The following is an 18,452-nucleotide window of genomic DNA, read 5'->3' as shown; positions in this document are numbered from 1 at the left end:
AGGTGAGTTGCAAGAAATGAAACTGTTTCTGTCATAGTTACCGTTATAGGATGGTAGCTGTGTAAAATATTAAGAAAGAGTTTGATCATACTTTTGATTTTCAATTTATCTTAGGCCTCTTAACCTTCTGTAACACATTGTGCTTGAGGATTAAAACCATTAGTCTAATAACTATAATTAGTCATAATTATCCTAATAGGGGATATTAGTTAATGAAATCTAATTTCAGTGTTCTTAATAGATTTAATTAATACAATATTTATATCAGCTGGAGAAACAGCGGCTTTTTGCAATTTATCTAATATTTTATGACTTACCAAGAAGTATTAATTTAATGTCAGTTGCCAAAATACAATCAAAGGTGAGCTCTCAATGTGCCATGAATTTACCTTGCACTAATCAGAGTAATATGAAGATCTTTAAACCTCTTCTCCTTACTTTTTCTGAAAGAATTTTTAAACATCCATGACTGGTACTTTTCCAATAGTTTGTCTTTCTTCCAAACTTCTTGGTTTTATTATTGCTCTACCAAGGAGTTCAAATGTCATTCAGTCACTAATGTACTTTCCTCACCTATGGCCCCCTTTCCCCTTTCTGAGAGATGCTCAATAAAGTTGAAAGATTTCAAATGACAGCAATAGATCACAATGTGGAAAGGATCCCTATTTCACTTTTTCCTCCCAACAGCTCTGGACTTAGGGAATTCATGTTCACATTTAAGAAATACACGCTTAAAACAAACCACCACATGTTGAATTGTGCTGTCATAGCTCAGGGCCTCCAGCACTGTAAAGAAAGCTGCTTTAGATTTACAGGAATACCCTTCCCTGTGGACAGAGGCAGCTCTAACTTTGGGGAAAGGAGGAAGGTCCATTCTCAGCTGTAGTTGTCAGAGAAATCCTATTCCCCATCTGTGCTAACCACAATGATGCCCGGCAAGAGTGGCATCAAGCCTGTCACCACAGCATGTTGGAAGTGTACCTTGCCTGTGTATCTGCCCTCAGGTGCATATCACCAGCAGCTAAAAGGCCTGAGTCCTATGTTTAAGTATATTTAGTCAAAAGAAGACAAGTTTAAAAAGCATGATAGATTCTCCAGGAAAATTAAACATTCCAGAGAAAAAGACAAGGAATTTTTCATTGTTTTAAGTAACAGATTGAAGACTCTTGTGAGGTTTGCTTTTTCACTAAGAAAAATTGATAGGAGTCTTTCATCCTTTCAGCCTCACTGCCAAAGAGCCATGGATGCTCAGTCTGCCTGTCCCTGCTGAAAGCAGTAAATGATCCAGGAACTTGGACCATTCATGCAAAAATAGAAACTGATAGCAGTCTTCTAGGTGAGCAACCAGAGACCCATAATTTTCAGTTTTTCCACCATAAAAAACACTTCCTTAAGAAAAAAAAAAAAAGAAGATATTTCCTACCAGATATTGATTTTCACACAAAATTATCAACTACCTCTAAGCTTATAACACTATGTATGAACTCTGCACTAAGTAAATTTCATCTCCAAGTTAAATGTTAGCAAACCATCTAGCACACAGAATTTCTAAAACTATGTATGTAGGTTAGAAGGCAAATTTTGTTTTCAGCAATGACTTAAACATTTATTATTTAAATGCTTTGAGAATTTTAAGTCTAGGTTTTTCAAATATTTCTCACTAGAGATAAAATGTAAAAGTGGAAGTTAAAGGACAAAAAACCAACCATTTAACTCAGAGTTGAGGCTCTTAAACCTTCTAAAAAGACTGTTATATAAAAAGTGCCATTTTAAGAGCCTGAATTTTCCATAGGAATGAACTGATAATTTCTATAATTTTGATAACTTTTGCTTTGCTTGTGATTTTTTTATATCCTGAAAAAACAGTTAGAGGGAATCTAGTGAGTTCCTACTTCTCCCCAGTCACACATTCCCTTCCATTCCCTTATGCTAGCCTTTGAGGTCCAATGGTTGCATCATTTATTCAAGTGGGGAGCCGATGTGCTGGGACCTAATCACTTATTGCCTTTTTTTTTGTTTGATTAGTTTTAAGCAGTGTCAGCTCATTAAGGACATGAGAATAGAACCATGCCAGGATGAGAAGTGGGATCTGCACTGGCTGCTCCATTTTATGCACTGGAAATAAGATAGGTGAGGGAAAGAAGTATAAATCTACTGAAACTCAGAATAAAATTTCACAACTGGCTTCTTTTTCTAGGCGGCTTCTCTGCACACTGCCTGTTCTAAAAATGGAAAGATATGGAGTGTCCAAAGAAGTAGGTTTATCTTGATGTAAATCATGCTTATAACACTTTTTCTTCCATGTCTATGATTTTGTCACATTGTATGCCTGAAAGTCACTCTGGGAGAAAAAAATCAGGAGTAAAGTCTTTAAGCCACTTTTGCCTTATCTTTCCTAAGCAATGTATGTGTAAAATCAAAGGTGATGTGTAAGGCAACATAAGCAGTCAAAAGGCAGCCCATGCTGCCAGCATTAACATACTGAAAAGCCATAATTTGAATTTTTTTATGTCTTTCAAAATGTTCCCCTGAAGAAGGTTAAGCATGATAGTATTATACATCTCATTCTCATGAAAAATTAAAAATTCCAATGGGTTTTCAACTGAAAGGGTTCTCTGCTATATAGTTTGAGGGTTTTTTCCAATTACTGAACAAGTAAACATAGAATTACATAGAATTCACTAAGGCCTCCTTGAGCTTTCTTCACCAATCACAAATCTAGCAACAACATGCACAGAGGAACTATGCTAGTTACCTTCCAGAGATTCAGGAAAAAATCAAGTTTGTCTTGAATGCTTATTTCTTGGGGTTTCTTACTTATATCAAGCCTACTGTTCAAATTTACACTATAGGGAAAGCAATCTCCAAGCTAACGTATGTGCAAAGCATTCTAACTCCAATTTTGAGGATTTCAGAGGGACTTCAGAAGCATTTAGCTTTGGGCTATCCTTCCATTGGGAAGAGAACCTTGCCCAAACAGAAGCTTTACAGCAATTATCATCATCCTAGAATTTTATAAACAATGCACATGATAATTAAGAATGCTTTAAAATATCACCCTAATCATTATTAATTCCTTTGGTATTTATGGTAATAATGGTAATTGTGATGAACTCATTTTGCATTAATGTGAGTGCTTCTGGAACTCCACATTAATTTGTAGCACTATACTGAAGTGTTATTCAAGAAGGATATTATACAATTTAAGTGTTTGCAAACTCTTTGATTTTAAAGACCTCCTAGAAAAATCAGATTTTTCCCAACTGAAGAATTTTTTTTTGTTTGGTTATACCCATAGTTTCTGCTGAGATTTAACAGTGATGAAAACTGACAAGGTTGAAGGGAATAGGGTGAGGCTCATGTCACAGAAAATACATACAGAGAGAGAAGAAAAATCTTGTACTTTTCAAAGACACCTACTTAAATCATTTTTGTTTTCATTTTACACCTAATGACAACTGCCAGATTTATGCCACTGGAAATTAAAAACAGTAAGTTTATTCAGTATATAAAGAATGCCTGCTCCTGCTAATGTTGACTGTGTCTGATTGAAAGGCTGATTTATAATGAGACTTGGCTGATTCAGTCTGTGTCTCTGCTCCAGTGTACCATACCACTGCAGTATCTTTAATGATTGGAGTGTTAAAGATCTCTTAGTCCACTATGTTCACAGTATGTCAATTTTTCTTAAATTAATAATTCAAACTGTAATCCTTCAAACTCTTGAAGTTAGCTACCTATGGGGTTTATTTTTCCACTTGAACTGCCTGTTGCACTTAGGACTGAGAATCTGCCACACAGCTGAAAGGCCAAATCTAAAGGAGATATGTGATTTTTTCTGCATTTTTCAAAGATTCTCTCAAAATCTTAGCAGGTGTTGAGATTTACTTTTCAGACACCATAAGCACAGGACTATTGCTCCATATTATTTCCCCTGACAGCAAGGCTGACATAAGTGGCCTCTGAATCCTGCCACTCCTTCTCCCTTAAGAACTGCATGGCAAAATCATATTATTTAAAGCTCCTCCTTCATTTTTGCAGTGCTGTCAGTGCAGCTGACGGGAAGTCGCAGGGGGTGGAAATCATTGGCAAGGGGAGAAAAAGCTTCTTAAGTCAACTTTGCTGCTTCCCAGGGAAAATGGAATGACTGACCTTAGGTTTCTGTATTAGTAAAAGTCACTGAGGGCTTAAACTAAATGTCACTTAAGTAGTGCACAGGCTGCTGTTCACACGTGTTTGTGCCCTGCCAAGGAAGCTCGTAAGAATTCATTCAGATTTAAGAACAATGTCACTACTTTCACCACCTTTTCATTTTCACATTTTGTAAACACTAGAGTTTGTGAACTTTTTTATGCTAAAATACACATGAAAATCAATGAGCAAAATCAAATGAGCTTTGTTAAGCTCTAACTCTCTGTTATTCTAGACAGGCCACAGCTGAAAATCCTCTGAGCTTTGCTGGCTATTCCTCTGGAATAGAGAATGTGCAACCCCCTTCACTCTCACAGATATTGTTATGTACCTCTGATGCCTGGATAGTTGCTTCTCTAAGCCATGGGTAGGCAGGCAGATCCCAATGCAGCATAGACACTGCCAGCATCACAGTGCTGCAAAAGGTACCTTTACAGTCCCTTTTCCCCCAAACCTTTCTTCATACTCTGCTTACTTCACTGGCAGGTGAGGATACCTGTCACATTAATAGAATTGTGTAAGGAAAAGCAGGCATGAAATGTACGGGGGAAAAAATGAGATGGAAGATTTCCTGTGAGAAGATAGATTCCTTCATATCTTTCATGTGTTCAGTGGTACTAAAATGTTTCCCTGTAAAGGAAACCTTTGCTTTGACCCACAAGTATATACTTCAAAAAAAGACAAAGGCAAAAAACAACAAAAAAAAATCTTTAACCTGAGTTAGGCAGCTGTCCAGAAACAGACATACAAAAATACCTTCACAAAAGTGAAAGTGAGAAAAAGATGGTTGGCATTTCTCGAAGTACAGCTCTTCTGTATTGTCCATTTTTCCACATGTTTTTATGTTCAGGTCTACAGTAAAATTTGCAGGAGGAAAAAAAAAGCTTTCCACAAGGTGCTGGAAAATAGTGGTTTGCGATCTCTAGGGTTGTTGATCTTCATATCTGCCAAAATGGCAAAAGACTACATTTTACAGAAACTGAACACTCATCCTTTTGTAAATTTTTTTGATACTTGGAAGAAATCAAAAGATTCCTGATCTCGATATCTTCAACATCTGCATTTTCCAAAATGTAAAATAATTTTCCCTGAATAAATGCATTCAACTAAAAGGAGCTGAGGATGTATCTGTTAATAGCTTTATAAATTGTATAGATGGTATGAAGTTATATATATAAATGGGTGTATAAAACTATTTCCTTTCGTACAAATACATACAAACCCATAATAAAGAAATGGCAAAGGAGAGAACAAAACTGACAGGAAAAGCAGAAAATTATATATAAATAAAAAGAAGCTCAAAACATCAATTAATAGAGGTAGCAAGCTTTTTAGAACTTTCTACATTTGTAATTTTTTCTACAAATATATGATCTTATTCTAACTGTCAGAAAAAAAAATCTCTAGATTAAATTCTAATCCAAAGAAGCATTGAATATGCAGTGACAAAAGAAGATAGCACCTAAAAATGGAAGACAAAAATTCCAATTGCTAATATTCTGGTATATTCTTTCTTAAAATATAGCCTTCTAAAGTGAATATGATTATTGCTGCTTGTTGCAAAAGATTTTTTTTTTTCCCACAACACTAGTGAGATTTTTGATTCCCATATTCTTTTCACGCTTCCCAATGGCTGCTTTGGTTGGTGTTATCTCTGTATTAACTCTCTTTCCATCAGTTTTTTATTCTTAGTGTTTTTGATAAGCTTTACATTTCAGCATCTTTTGCATTTGTATTGCCATTTTTTGTTTGTAAACAAAATGGATTTTACAGTACCTTGCATTTTAATTTAAAATATCATGAGAGCCTATCAAACTTTAAAGATTTGCTTTGAAACTTTGAAAGTATGTTGAGATTAGCATTTGTATTTACCACCTCACTGTGTTGGTAATAATCAGTGGAATGAAATGTTAAACCACAGAAATTCATCTTTTATGGCTGGATAATCCCATCAAGAGGGAACAAGAATAGGCCGTTCTCTTCTTTAATAGGCTTTGAGATGTATCTGTCTTACAACAGACATCAAACTACATCAGTCATATTAAAAAGTATTTATATTGTCATGATTTAGTTACTTGAAATAAGACTTATAAAGACCAAAAACTTACTTATTGGTTTTTGCTCAGTAAATTTACAGCCTTTTACTCAAAGGACTGTATAGGAATATAACTTAAGTATAAGAAATGCAAAGAGAAATTTGTACCCGTTGGTTTCATTGAATCATATTAATGCTCTAACCATAAGGTTAGAAGTAGCAGAGATAATACCATAAAAAAAAAAAAAGTAATGTGATAGTGCAAATAGGTTAAAATTATTTAAATTTGCCTAAATCAAAGCACAGGTGCAGTGTTTAGGGCCATATAACTATACTGAACAGATTTTCTAAAACAGTATGTTATCTGTCACTAAGACTTTTTGTCTCCAGGTGAAGCATCCCAGAATTGCAATCCTTCAGACGTTTAGATAAAATTAGCATTATACTCAAGCATCTTTAGAACAATTGTACCTTTGCATTTTGATTACTGCTCTAGATCCCATCTGTGAAATGAGTGTTTGATACAGTGCCACCAGTGAAGTTCAAGGTGAGAAGAGCATCTTATTCAGTATTTTTCAATTTAAAAAATTAGAGAATGAAACTTAAAAAGTCAAATGGCAGTGATAGAGGGTAGAAACAAGATTTTTACATAAACAGAAAAGACACGTGGGAGTGAAACTTGCTTGAAGAGGTAATGACCAGCCCTACTCAGCTCCTTACTGAAATCTGACACCACACCAGATTTAATCTGAGTTACAGATGGGATGAAACTCTTCAAGATGATCTGTCCAATGTGCCTTTTGATTCAAGACTAAAATGAGTTTTTTCATAACCAGTTTTAAACTCTGTAGATGGCTTATATTCCTACTAATTTATGCAGGTGTGAAGAATCATATGGGAACATGGCAAAAGATTTGGCATTAAAGTTCATAGTCTCCCAAACCTGGGCTTTATCTAGGGAGAGAGAAAAGGTATTGCTTTTTATCTATCTAGGTAGATAAATTTATCTAAGGGGAAGGAAAAGGTATTGCTTCCTCAGCAAGGCCATAGCCCACATGTTAATTATCCACATGGGTAGCTGGGTACCAACCACAACTTCAGCAACTCTGCCAGCTGCTGAAGAACAGGCAGTGAATATCCTTGCTAATCCAGGACAAGAAGAGATCACCTGAGGATTTGTCCATGTCCTGGATGCAACAGAAAACAGGCTGGTGGCAGTACAGGGTTCTGCAGCAGTAAATCTGCTTCTGCTGGTCTGCCCTTTCCTCTTCCTCATATACGCTGTTCCCAAACATTTTATTGCACATGCCAGCAGAGCTTGTTTAGTGATCCTCCAGATTCAGTTTGTCTGATAAATTCTTTTGCAAATCTATTACAACAGATGACTAGGTTAGATATGAGCCCTTTCATGCAAAGGTCTCCTTGATTACACACATCTTAAATATCTGTTATAAAATATTACCAAATATTGCATCTGATGCCGGATTCTCTGTCACATTTCATTGCTAGTTTTCAAGAGAAATACTGCTTTAGTTGAAATCAAATGAAAGCATACATAATACCTGTTAAAATAATAAAAAACAACATTTTTCTCCAAAACAGACTGATCCATATCTGGCTTAAGCAGGATGTTGTCAGTTTTTTTTTTTTTTTCTAATTGTCTCTGAAATGCAAGGAAATGCAGTATGCAAAATCCATCAGTAGCTTTGCTCCCTTTCAGATACAAAAGACCAAATACTTTGTAAATTGAATAATTCATCACCATGGATTTTACAGTACCTTGCATTTTAATTTAAAATATCATGAGAGCCTATCAAACTTTAAAGTCATCCTGGTCATCCAGGACCAGTCCCCACCAGTCCACAATACAGAGTGGAGACTTTTGCTGCAGGAAAGTATTTTAGAGTAAATGTCAAAGCTAAAGTATGAAATGAACCAATACACATTTTAGAAGAAAATCTACATAAAATTTTTTAATATAATTGGCCCAGTCAAGAACTCAATGTGGGAGCCATTTTTAATACTCAATTCATGGCTCTAAAATATATATCGTCATATATATTTTGGTTTTGTTAAAATATAAAGAAGGATATTTCTTTTGAAAACATGAATAACTGCATATGCTATATGAGAAGCCAGGAGGTTATACATGACCTCATGCCTATATATGAGCTCGCTTAATGCCACTGAGATGTATGCACAATCAGCTAAAGGACTTTTAAAAATTGCTAGTAATTTGTTTGATAACTTGCACGAGTTCCCTAAGAAAGATTAATTTCTTTAAAGGGAAGTATCCATTTTCTTCTTCCCAGAAAATTAGATTGTTTTCGAAAAAACTAATTTAGAAAACACAGTTTTTCTCAAACTAAAATAATTATATTGCAAAACTATTTTCCTTATGTGCTTTGTAAATATAGTAATACTTGGGTATAAGCATGTTTTTAGAAAAAATAAAAGCTATATTTGCCTACATAAAAACTCTATTTAAGATCACAGCTACTGCCTTAGTACAGAAGCATAACAAAGACAACTACTTACATGAGAAGCTGTGGCTTCTACCAGTATCAACTATCTTCCTAACTAATACAATACTCTCATATTGAAAAGTTTTTGTGCTTTTTTTTTTTTTTTGAAAGTTACTATTTCTTTATTCTAGGATCTCTTTGCTGTAGCTTACTGCACTTGGCTGTTACTGTCAAGGGACCTGGCTATCCTATAGGAGAAAACAGCACATCTTTTCTTTTGAGCTTTTCCATGCATCAATATTCTATTGGCTCAGAAATTAAACATGACACTGGATTTCTGTTTCTGAAACTTCTTCACCTTCTTTGACCAACGTAAATGTGACTAGTAAATAAATTCATTGGAAATTTATTTCTTAGAGGTATCACTGCCACGTGGGTTTGAGTCATAATATGAAATTCTAATATTTCTAATAAAAAATAAGTGGAAAAAATTTGTTGTATTCAATTTAGCATTTTGGAGTGTGTTGCAATTGCTGATAGTGGTTTAAATTGACTTCCAGCTAATGACATTGGAAAACTACTTAATTCTGATTACAAAATGAGAGACTTTACAGTCTAATGAATTTTTAATAAAGCTTCTGTGTATCATTGTATGGGCTTGCTCCTTAGCGCATGAGATGGAGATAACATTCCTCATATTCCACTTGTTTCCCTGTTTCAGGGAAATTATAATAAATCATCTGAATATTTGCAGTTCCACCTTACCCTACTAAGCAAAATCTCTCTTGAACACACAGGATGAAATTCTTTCCATAGTTAGACCTCTACATGTGAAAAATTGGTGCTTGAAATCTTGATTTTTCTTCAGAAAAATCTTGTTCGTTTCTTAAATCACACATACAAAATGCCACCAAGTGCCAACCATGTAGAGTGGACTCAGATATCTCAATGTTATCTGCCTTGGAGAAAGGCATGTAGTTTGTTTTCACTGACTCAATTATTCGCATTATCTAAAAAAGAGATAAAATATTGCAAGGAGCAATTATCTGTTGAGTGTCTTTTATCTGTACATCTGTCGTATACCACACCTAATTCTCTGGTTAGGTTTTGAATGGTGCTACATAAAGCAGGACATCTATTTCTGGATATTGAAAGTAGCAGAGATAAGATGTTATCTGTAAAAAATGCAGATCATAATTTTTTTATATCTTCTCCTTACTCAAGCACCTTTCGGGAAACTAGGCACAATATGATGTTTGGGATATTTGGGACTTTTCAGAAGAGTAGAGGAAAGGATAGTTGGTATTTGATGGAATTATAACTCCCATACCTGTTTAGGAAGGTAAATGCCAGGACTGCAATTGCCAAGAGTGCTAGCAGTCACAAGTGTTTAAGTACAAAATTGGACCTTAATGACATTGATCTGGGGGACATGTTTATTTATTACCTTAACCCATAGTTATTTGTGTTGTAACCACAAGAAAACCATAAGATCTGCTTATTATTTACTTAAAGATGATAAAGTCATATGAAGGAGGGCTTTGCCTTTGCCTGATGAGTACTGGGCCTGTGCATTAATATTCCAAAACCTTTTTTGATATGAATGTACTCAATGAGCTGCAAAGAAAAGGTTAAGGGGACATCATTACAGCTGGTGTTTTTCCCCTCCTTTTCCTATTTTGCCCTACTGATTTCTTGTCTTGTCTGTATTTCAAGATGATAACAATGTTTGTGGAATCTGTTGCTGGATGCTCAGATATTTCAGTTTCATATTATGGATTTACTTTTATGAAACTTTTTTTTTTTTCATGTAAATGTCCACCTAATAAAAATTTATTATGTGTAATAGACTGACACAAAAATCTCTTTTTCTGTAGTTGAGAGAATATAATAGGAGAACATAATAACTGAAGGCCGAGGTTTTCTCTATGCTGTAAAGGAAGTTAGAATAATGTAAAATTACTTAAGTCGTTATTAGGAAAAGGACATTAGGGAAGGGATGAAAAGACATACAGAGTGGTTTGGGAAGAAAACAAGAAAAATACAGAAAGGCTTTCCTAGTGATGGAGATCAGCACTCTCCAAGACCAAAGAAAAGGAAATCAACAGTTTTTTAGAATATGTACGATAGAAAATGCAGGAGGAGATTCTTTCATGACTGAAAATAACTGAGGACCTGTCCCTGGATCAAGAATAACGAAAAAGATGCAATAAGACACTGTTGCAGTTACAAAATTTCTTATAATAGAAAGTAAAAAATGAAGATTTAAATTTTACAGTTTATATTCCTGCTTGTGTTATACACCGTTCCTTTCAAATATCCTTTAAAACCTAGTTTTAGATGTGGCTCTGGAAATCTGTCAAAATGTGTCCCTATATCAGTTAGCAAGCATCAATAACTCTGGATGCTAGGGTTATATATCCAAAGAAGTAACAGAGTGCCCGTGCCTAGGAAACATGCTGGAGAAGATAGAAGTGAATGACTTCCAAAACCTGCTGAGCACAGTGTTGCAAGCAGGGCTCTAAGCCATGGAGTACCCTTATCACTCAGATGAAGTCAGCTGACTGGTCTTTGTGTCAAACTCACAGAAACAGAAGGGAGAACTTAGGGCAAAAGTGAAAAGGGGAAAATCCCTCTCTTGTGTCCTTTCTGTTGAGTACTACTATCATTTGATCTTTGTGGAGACACCAGCTCTCAAAATTTAGTCAAGCATTTTGAGGAATGTCTTTTATGTCTTCTCCACCCCATAAAGGATAAAGACAAAAATGACAACAGAAAGATTTTTAGTAAAAAAAGGAAAAAAAAAAGAAAAAAATCCAACCTTTTTGAACAGAACACTATTTAGGCCTGTCAGGAGGAATTAGGTACTTGCTGTAAGCTTCTAGAAGTCCTATAAGAGGCAGTATGCCCTCTTATTATCCAAATTGGAGTTCAGCCAAATATGTGATCAGTGATTATTGTTGCTCATCTTGAGTTTGAAATTGGTGAGTCTGCTGAACTTCCTAGCAAATCTTGTAGAAAAAGAGAATATATTCTACTGCAGGATCAATACACTGGATGAAAAACTGTAACATTTCGTCGCATGCTACTGGTTCAAATTTGGCATACAAATATCAAACCTCTATGTAGAATAAAATCTTATAAACAGACTTCAAAAACAAAAGACCTGAATTAAATGTGAACTTGCTAATCAGGACTAATGTGAAAATAAATAAAAACACCAGTACACTAGTAGGAATAAGCAACAAAATGTTTAGGTCTTGTGCAATCTGGAGAGATTTCCACTCCCCAGGGAAAAACATAACATGTATTTCCATGGAAGTCTATGGTTTTTACTGTCCAGTGAGTGAGGAAATTTAGTTTCCAGGCTTGTCTTTTGAATTTATTATATAGATATCCCTTTAAACATCCTGGACTGACAGGTCCAGTATAACCTATTTCTTGTGAAAGATATTCTTCCAGCTGTGACTGGGTGTCTCCATTGTTTACTGATGTTGTGTTTTTATTTTGGTCCATCATGTTTGATAGAGTTTGTCCATTTTATTTCTAGAAAAGCTTTTGATTAACTGGATATGATAGATTGTATTTAAGAATGTGTATATGTAGGATCATGGATTTTCATCCTTCAGCTCCTTCAAGGCATTTGGGGATCCTCCACAAGATTTTTTTTCTGCGGATGGGTTTAACAATTGTGGAACTGGGGAATTATAGGTTGTAGTTTATTAAATGATTTTCCATGTAGGTTTCAGTGCACCATAGCAGTAAGGTCCCTGTAGTTTTGAATTTAAGAGCAAAAATTAATGCTCAAAAACATGTAATCTACTGTAACACTCTAGTTTGATTTGAGGTGTAGTTGCCGTAAAGACTGGTATTAGATTGTGACAGTGAACATTAAAAGAAAAAATAATTCAAAATTTAAGAGCGATTCTTTATTTATTGTTAAAAGCATCACAAATGTCAAGAAAACAGAACTTTGCTATCTGAGATGTGGTGATCCAAAGACAAGAACTTTGGTATTTGCTGTTTAAGACCATGACAAAATGAGCTTTCTTAATTTCTGTCAAATGTTGTATCTCTGGAATGTTAGTTTTCTTGCATTCAGAAACTGCAGGTGAATTGCAATAAGTCATATCTATTTTAAAACTAAAGTTCAGATTGCTTCCTGAAGTGTCACCCATTGTTCCTTTTATTGTAGCTCCAGAAAAAAAGTTATGTGCTGCTTATGGAGATTGTGTGCACTGAATGCTGTATTTTAATGGATGTTGCTACAGTGCTAGAAATTTTTTAAAACAAAATTTATACTTTCAGATTAAAGCTAATGGCTATTTGTGCACTCAACATATGGTTTTCACAAAGTGCTGACAAAACTCTCCTCCCACTAAAGGAAATAGGAGTGTTTCTGCGTACTTCAGCAGAAGCACACTAAGACAAAGAAGAGGACTACAGCAGTAACTAAGGTGCTATCCTACTTAGCAGATGAGACACAGCGATATGACAAAGAAAATCCATTCTGCAGAATTACTGTACAAATTAGGCTTGTGCTTAGATCTTATAAAAATAATGCTCTCAGCAGGTGATTTAGCACAGGTGAAGTCAAGGTGGGAATATAAGCAGGGCTGAATCCTTTCTGCATGAAAGCCATGAACACAGTCCAAGTTTTTTATTCACCTGACAGCTGTTCCATGTCGTAGAACAGTGATGTCATTTTTTTCTTTTGTAGCTGTAAGTAAAAATTAGAATACCAGCAAAAGCAAGTGCTATTACTGCTGCCAGTATGGTTGTAAGTCTTGTCAGAAAAGAAAACAAGCAAAACTGCATGTAGGCATCAAAATCTGTACCAGCATCCAATAATAAACATGGAGAAATGATTGTATAGAAACAGAGGCTTACAAGAGATGCACTGCTTTAGTGTAATATATCTACTTGTTGTTCTGTACCCTATAAAAAACAGAAAATAATTCAGTAAGTCTACACAGAGACCTCTTATCCTTTTAGCTGGCTCTTCTAGAAATCTGTGGACCCACTCAGGCAGTACTAAACACAAAAAACTCGTGCTCATCTGCAAGAACTTCCTGGACAAGGAGCTATTGGAGAAGTCAGTCTGTGGCCCATACTCACTGCGGTCAGTTGCATTCCTTGTCCTTATTCCTAAAGAAATTAGTGCTGCTGCTTCTCCTTCTTCCCTTCCTTCCTTTCCTCTTCCTTCTTCCTGAGTCAAACCCACCTTCTGTTCACAGCTACTTCTCCTTTCTTACTTGACTTGAGGAGTCGCCTTTTTTACTATAAGAGAGAGGGGAAAAACCCTATGCACTTCTCAGGGTCTGTATTCCTTTTATAATATTATCTACTATTAATAATACATGGAGGGTTTATTTAAAATATCAACTCATCTACTGGAAAAAGAAAACAGCAGCTTCAAAGTGTTCCCCAGCTGAAACTAGGAATTTAACTACAGCAATAAACTGCATGAAAATAATTCTCACAAGTCAAAGGGGTTATTCACAAGGCAGAGGCTAATCACGCCTCAGTACCAAAACAGAGACACTAATTGCCTGATTTTCAGTGTCACTGGATACCTGCACCTCCTACTGAAGTGTACATTGTGGGCAGAGGAACAGGATAATAAGAACGTATAGGTTAGTTTTCTGTTAGGCTGTAGAACACAAGGAAAAATGTAAACCAGCAGATAACAGTAGCAGAAATAGTTTATCCCCAGTAAACTCTGAGTTTGCCATTTTAATTCCTGTTTGCAAAAGCGTTTAACATTTATAATGTTTAATGTCCAATATTCATTGTTGGTACAGTGGGCTCAGCAAAACAATGTTGAAATTAAAGCTGAAACCAACAGAGTATGTGCTATAAGTCATATATAAGAAAATGACAAATAGCCCAGCTCAGATTTTGAGAATGCCCTGTGATAAGCTGCATAAAAATTTCCATGGAAACACAGACAGTTGGCCTTTTAACAAATATTCCGTATGTTGAAATATCAGCATGTCATTTTTTTAAATGGACAAATGAATGAAGATTATGTTCAGTTTGTGTACAATAAAATAGAATTGCTCTGGATTCCACAAACAAATTGTTTGCTGCGAATAATTCATTGTTGTTTCCTTCTGTACTATAAAATTCTAATAATTTTCCAGTCATTTCAATGGAGCAATAGTTCCAAAATTTTTTATTTTCATATCCTTTTGCAGTGATAACTATTGAAATATGGGTTTATTTTAATTAAAAACTGGCTTGCATAAAATTTTTTTATTACTTATGCAGAAAAGTCTGGCTTAGTTTGTTGGATACCTTTAGATATGTTTCAAGGCAAATGAAAAGCAATATTCAGTCCAATTGCAGTAAACAGTTTAAATGTTTAAAAAACTTGTTAAACCACAATACTTAATGGCACTGTATTAATCTACAGGTACCTCAATGATGGCAAAAGTAAGGTGCTGGAGAATATATAAGGAAAAAAAATCTAGTTTCCAGACATTAAGAACCTCAGCTACTTTTTAAACTTCCCCACCTGCTTCCTGGATTGTGACAATGTATTTGTGCTCTATCTGGAGGTGCTAAATTTTGCCGGATCCACATTAACAATTTTCTTTAGCTAATGCTAATTTTAAGGAAGGGGTAAGCACAGTAATAATAATAATAATAATAATAATAATAATAAGTAGTAGTAGTAGTAGTAGTAGTAGTAGTAGTAGTAATAGTAGTAGTAGTAGTAGTAGTAGTAATAGTAAGCAGTTTTTGAAATTCTGGAAAAAGAAGAGAAGGGAAAGGAAGGGAAGGGAATAGGAAAATGGGAAGAGGGAAGGGGGAAGGCTGAAGAGAAAAAGGAAAATAGATAGTAAAAGTAATTTTACATTTCAATACCATCTAAATATTGGTCATAGCCCACCCCCTGCAGAGCAATTTTGCAATTTATTCAAGTTTATAGCTGAACAGATATGCTTACAGAACTTTTTTTGTTTGCATTCCTCAATTGAAAAACCATGGAGAATTAAGAGACCCTTACATTCTGTCAAATCTGCATACCTGGTAACACAGAAAACAGGGAAAGCAACTAAAGATACTAGCAAGGGAGAGCAATGCCTAATTCAGGCATTCTGTGAGTGAATTTATAATATTTTTCCAAAATATTGGAAAATCACATATATCAAATTTTCAAAAAAAATGCTGCCTTTTTTCCCACACAGGGAGTTCTGTGAATGTGTCAGAATTTAACATAGTCTGGCTTTGTCCCTTCTGTGCTGCAGAATCTACTGGAAATTCTTTACATTCTTTTTTGCAGCTTCTCTCATCCAAGGACATAAGATGGCTGCACAGAAACGATCTAATCCTACACACAAGGTTACAGAATTCTTCTCGGTCTGTTTATTTACTGTTGGAATTAGATGATTTTGTGAGCAGAGACTGTGAATCTGGTTAGAAAGAATTTGAATAAAACACAGATGTCTTTTGAAAGACAAATGTATGAAACAACCTTCTGTGTAGATGACCTGAAGGCAACATGCTGAATAAAGTACTTATGACTAAAAACATACATTGCTTGCTGTTTTCCATGTGCAGAGGATAAAATTTTGAAAGAACTGAGGTTTTTCATAGTGCATATTCTACAATTGTTGTCCCTAATTCAAAAATTTTTTATTCAAACTTACCACTTTAAGGACAAAAATTTCTTTGGAATGGTGACTAATAGCATTTGTTTTCAATGAAAGCATCAGGATATATTAGGAAGTCAGGTAAGCCATCTTTTAGTGTTACGGTAAATAATGCACAAAAAGAGGTAAGGATAATGAAGTTATAATTTGTGGGTTTGGTGGGTTTTATTTTTTAAACGCCTTACAATTAAGTCAGCTATAAAGCAGAAAAATTCACTGTGGGAACAAACAACATTATCTATTTTGCCCTAGTTACAGCCCTGAAGTGGACATATGTGACATATTCTCAGGCAAGTAAACTGAGTAGCTCAAAGATTTGTTTAAACATGTAGTGCTCATATGAGCGATAAGGACAGAACTTTTGTATCCTTTACAGAAACATAGATTTTTGGTGTATTGCAAAAATATTCATACTAGGAAAAAACCCTCAGGTTTTCAGAACATTGCTACCTACTTTAAATTTTTTCATAAGTTGAAATAGAGAACAAAAGCTTTATGTCTTTTTAGGACACATCATGGCTTTGAAAGTTTTTATGATGAAACAGAACAAATGGTGATTTCTCTATTTAGGTTTGAAACCTTCTGCTATTATTTTCCATCAAGATTAATTTTTAATTTAATTTTATCACACATGATTAACACACATCAAGGAGTAATTGCTTAATCTCTTTTGAAGAGAACATATTAGAAAAGAAGTTGACTGAAGCCATCCAGAACTGGCTATGAGTTAATTGTAGAAGAGACCACTCTAAGGGTTCCAGAGGGAGCATTTGGGTTTTGTCTGCTAATGGTGCTGTTATTGTTCTGTGCATCCTACTCTACAAGGGAATGTGAAAATGAAGCTGAGGGCATGTTAGCCTTTATCCCTTTTTCCTTCCCCATCTACATCTCCAGACTGTGGAGGCAGGGAAATCCACTGAACAGGAGATGCAACATGTAGGGATGGCCTTCCCATCACCTCACCATTGACAGTTTTCAACATATCTCCAGTGGAAGATGCACTCTACAAACAAAGCAAACTTTGTTCTTTCTCCTTACCTTACAGTCTAAAAGTGTGTGCTGTAACTCTTCAATCAATTTAATTCCCAGAAAAAGAAAACATTTTGGCATATCTATTTTTTAATCGGTGTTTAACCTTCAGCAAAGCTCTGAGCAGTAAAATTTCATGCATTTTCATAAAACCCACCAAAAATTACTCTAAAATATTATCATGCTATATCTCCATGACGTAAATGTCACATGTATGAAAAATGTGTTTTAAAGAGGCTCACAGAGTTATACAATGTGCTCATTGTAACCAAAGCAGAAAGAGCTGCTTGACCTCCCATTATCACTTTTAACTTATCAATAAAATTGCCTTAGCCAGCTTGCCTTACTGAACAAATAGCCTGAGAAATATTTCAGCTCTAAGGCGTGCTCTTCCCTGTGACCGAGATGTTCCATGTGAGGCTGACAAAAAGTACATCACCATTACCCATCCTGGCCACTTGGACTGTCTTGGCTTACTGGACAGTAGATCAGGAGCAAATGGCTTTGCAAGAAAAACTTCAAGAAGACTAGGAACTACCACAAAAGAATTGTACTATTAAAATTGATACCTGTTTATAGATCTGTCAATGAAAGCTTCAGTAAAAGCTTCCAAGCAGTGTAAATTTTTCTCCAGAAAGTAGAAGTCAAATATCTTACAGTTTGCTTTAGCAGAGTCAGGATTTTTTTTTCCCAGTGGTTGAAGGAAAATTTTGCAGATGATGTCTGCATTAAAACTGTAGCAGTTTTAGGAATTCAGGCCAGGAGCCTCGCACCAGGCTTACTTAATTATTTATTTATTTAGTCCCAGAAAGAAAGGAGTAGCAGCTTTCTATTATATATTTCTGCTTATTTAATAAATAAGATGCCTGAGAAGAAGAACATAGAGTTTCCAATTTGTCTGTCTTTAGCCAGGCAAAGTTCAAAATAAATCTTCTGCATCTGAGATTTCCCCAAAATACTTGCCTCTCTGCACCTCAAGGTAGAAGGAAAATGAAAAACTGGAACATTATTTTCTCAGTGTTTCTTGTGAACCTAATTTCACTGTGCAGAAGAGACATTTTGGGTTACAGG

General features: G+C 35.2%; 1 long non-coding RNA gene across 1 annotated transcript in view; it reads left to right on the top strand.

Annotated features, from left to right (window-relative positions):
• LOC129120156 (uncharacterized) overlaps positions 1–15,146 on the top strand; it is an 81,491-nt gene extending 66,345 nt beyond the window's left edge. The window contains exons 2-3 of the long non-coding RNA XR_008534199.2: positions 13,700–13,813; positions 15,110–15,146. This is a non-coding gene — a long non-coding RNA (uncharacterized LOC129120156). The remainder of the gene's footprint in view (positions 1–13,699; positions 13,814–15,109) is intronic.
• Positions 15,147–18,452: the final 3,306 nt, after the last annotated feature.

The sequence above is a fragment of the Agelaius phoeniceus genome, chromosome 4 (assembly GCF_051311805.1).
Source record: "Agelaius phoeniceus isolate bAgePho1 chromosome 4, bAgePho1.hap1, whole genome shotgun sequence".
Lineage (NCBI taxonomy): Eukaryota > Metazoa > Chordata > Aves > Passeriformes > Icteridae > Agelaius > Agelaius phoeniceus.
This window is presented reverse-complemented; position numbering and strand designations above follow the sequence as displayed.